This window comes from Octopus bimaculoides, chromosome 6 (genome assembly GCF_001194135.2).
Source record: "Octopus bimaculoides isolate UCB-OBI-ISO-001 chromosome 6, ASM119413v2, whole genome shotgun sequence".
NCBI classification, from domain to species: Eukaryota; Metazoa; Mollusca; class Cephalopoda; order Octopoda; family Octopodidae; genus Octopus; species Octopus bimaculoides.
Window position 1 is genome coordinate 68,923,659 of NC_068986.1, and position 2,708 is coordinate 68,926,366.

The 2,708-nt window shown below is 34.7% G+C and overlaps 1 long non-coding RNA gene across 1 annotated transcript in view; it reads left to right on the top strand.

Annotated features, from left to right (window-relative positions):
* Positions 1 to 20: 20 nt before the first annotated feature.
* LOC106868080 (uncharacterized) overlaps positions 21 to 2,708 on the top strand; it is a 3,827-nt gene continuing 1,139 nt past the window's right edge. The window contains exon 1 of the long non-coding RNA XR_001409219.2: positions 21 to 2,407. This is a non-coding gene — a long non-coding RNA (uncharacterized LOC106868080). The remainder of the gene's footprint in view (positions 2,408 to 2,708) is intronic.

The following is a 2,708-nucleotide window of genomic DNA, read 5'->3' on the forward strand; positions in this document are numbered from 1 at the left end:
ACATGGAAGTAAGTTTACTGGATCTTTTAGAATATTAAAAACCATTTGAATGCTCGAAGGTTCAACGCTAGTGTTGTTACTATTATGTCACAATTGAATACATTTAAAAAGAAATAAAGTTCATAATATCTGAGTTGGAACTTCTCGTTGCTATAAAAGAGTGTTTTCTGTAATAAATAAGGTGTGGTCAGATGAGCGGGGCAGTATACTAGAATCTACTACGAAAAGCGTTCTGATGACTAAACGAAACATCTCATTAAGCAGCTGAGAATTTCATTTGGTAAAGCCAAATATAGTAATGAGTGTTTTTTCCTTTTTTTTTAGAAAGTTTCAAGTGGAAAATATAAATAAAATACTTCTCATTATATAAAGTATTACTCGACATTTACCATGTATACTTAGTTTGATTTACTTATAAATGTTACTGGTCTACTTGACAATATTGTGCTGTTATGAAAACAAAAGTTGCTTTGCACATCTATTTCTGTTCACTTTATCTCTCTCTTTGTCCCTTACCCTGACTCTTAATCTTGTACATGATAAAGACATCATACGTCTTGACAGATCGAAATTGTTGGACAATGTAGACAATAAAGATTTGAATTGATCAAGTCATTCATTGTGGAATTCCTGCTAAGAATGTGGCAAATATCAGACGACATTAACCCTTAAACGGCTGACATCATTAACCGATGGATTTTTCATTAGACAAACAGCAGACCTCATCAACTGATGTTTCAAAAATTTTACTTAGGTCCAGTCATCATCAATTGGCTCTCGAGTGCCCGACTTCCTTAAATACACCTACGCATAAGCAGCCCTTATCTGTGGGAGAAATTAAGTTGCAAATGAAATATTTATGCAGCGATGACGACTATTTATTTCCTCATTTTCCTTCGTCATCAGATGAAGTAGACGATACTTATGATGTTCGAGATAGTTTAGAAGAAAGTTCTGTATGAAAAAAGTACATAAATTTTTCTCCATTTGTACATTCGTTTGACAACACTGCAGAAATTTCAATTGCGTGCCTTAATTTTTATTATCTAAGAGAATTAAGATATTTTCATTGTGTTTGTACTTATTTAAAGTGAAAATATGAGTAAAAACGATCCATTTTTGTTTTTTGCTCGTTTGGCACACTTATTCACGTAACCTTCTCCCACTATTCAAGGGTTAAGAGACTCTCCATAGTTAAACATAGTTAGACAGGCAAATTAAGTCGGTGTTGAGCTACTGAAGGCTAGTTTCGAAAAACCAAAAAGATTTCCCAGGGCAAGTAATGAAAATAAAGGAAATATTCATGCCAATCACGAAGTTTCAAAACATATGGAATGTTTGTCAAAAAGAATATTTACCGACATTGTTTGTTGCGAAAGGAAATTTATATTTGCTTATATCAGCTTGTTTGTAATAGAGTTCAAATGATGAGTAGAAGAAATCTCCATAGATGTTGAAACTTATTTAAGGGATACTTGCAGTTAATCGAAATTTTTTTTTCACTAGCGCTTAACGAGAGCAAAAGACTTGAGAAATATTGCTTAATATGGAATTATGCAGGAGCGACCATTAGATTAAAAAATGTTTGAAGATTTATTGAAAAAGGCTGAAATGGAAGTTTATGTACCAAAGCTAAGAGGCATCTCAACTGATGGGGCATCGATAATTGTGGCAAAGAAGAAAGACATCATGACATTGCTGCAAGGATAAATGGTAAACCTCGAAACCGCGCCCAAGCTTCCTGAACTTCAATTATCAATCAAAAGTTATGTGTCAAGTCTTTGAAATCAAGGAATATCATGAACATTGTTGAGAAAATAATGACAATCCTCTCTCATCAATTAAATCGTGATCAAATTTAGAAGTTTTTGTTGGAAACAGAATATGGAAACCGGGCTTATTTCTGCAATATGCGATAACTTAACCGAAGGTCAAGTAGGGGAATGGGTATTTGCGTTACACAAAGAAGTGGCAGTAAAACTTGCAAAGCTAAAATGCGGATACTCTGAAAGGGCTAAAGACAGATACCTTCCTTTTTGGCCGAGACTTCATCAACTTCTTCAAATTCTACTTAGGGAAATATTGCCTTCCAGCAATTTGTTGAAAGGTGGGTGAATGTGGCAAAAATGGTCCGAGTGAACAGGCCTGCTCTGAGCATGCGACTATAGATTGAGGGAAGAGGACGAAGGGAGGGAACTTGTCTTTGTGCTCAGAGTGACAGTGGTTTTGTCAAATTTCCTTGAGCAGCCTTCGGAAATCTCTCTTTTTTAAGGAAAGTTTTTCTGCTCTGAATTTTTTGTTTCTTTTTTTTTTGTTACTTTACTATTTACAGGCTTTTATGTAACTCCACATTGCAGCGTCTTTGTACCGTCCTCGCCCATTTTGCAAACCTTTGGGTGTTAATGAAGTAATTATTATTATTATTATTATTATTATTATTATTATTATTATTATTATTGTTGTTGTTGTTGTTGTTGTTGTTGTTGTTGCAGGCTGGCAAAATTGTTAGCACGTCAGGTAAAATGTTTAGCGGCATTTTGTCCGTCTTGCGCTCTGAGTTCAAATGCCGTCAGGGTCAACTTTGCCTTTCATCCTTTCGGGATCGATAAAATAAGTACCAGAAGGATACTGGGATCGATGTAATTGACTTAACCCTTCGCCCCAAATTGCTGACCTTGTGCCAAAATATGAAATCATTATTATTATTA